Genomic DNA, 444 nt, shown 5'->3' on the forward strand with positions numbered 1-444 from the left:
TTTCGGGGTGGGGCATTCATTGTTCGGGTCTTCTGCTGTTGCAATTGGGAACTCCTCCTCCAGTTAAGCAACTTGGGAACAATTTGGTAACACACCACAGGAGGCAGCTCCCCCCTCCCCAACTCCCCTCCTCCCCCAAGGGAAGGTTGGGGACCTGTGCAGAGGGTCTTCAGAAGGCCGCCCTGGGAGGGAGGGGAGCAGGGGCACGCCCAGCCCGATCCAGGGTGTGACTTGGCCCCTCTGGCTCGTTTTTCTGTGCCTTACTCCCTCCTCCCCGCATCTCCCCTCCTTGGACCCCTTCTAAGTCCTTGTGCCTCTCTCTCTCTCTCTCTCTCTCTCTCTCTCTCTCTCTCTCTCTTAATTGTATGAAAACACAAAGCACAGGTCAGGATCCTCTGGAAGTCAATCAGCCCAACATTGCACGCAGGGGTGGGTTATGGGTTT

This window comes from Myotis davidii, unplaced genomic scaffold (assembly GCF_000327345.1).
Source record: "Myotis davidii unplaced genomic scaffold, ASM32734v1 scaffold543, whole genome shotgun sequence".
Lineage (NCBI taxonomy): Eukaryota > Metazoa > Chordata > Mammalia > Chiroptera > Vespertilionidae > Myotis > Myotis davidii.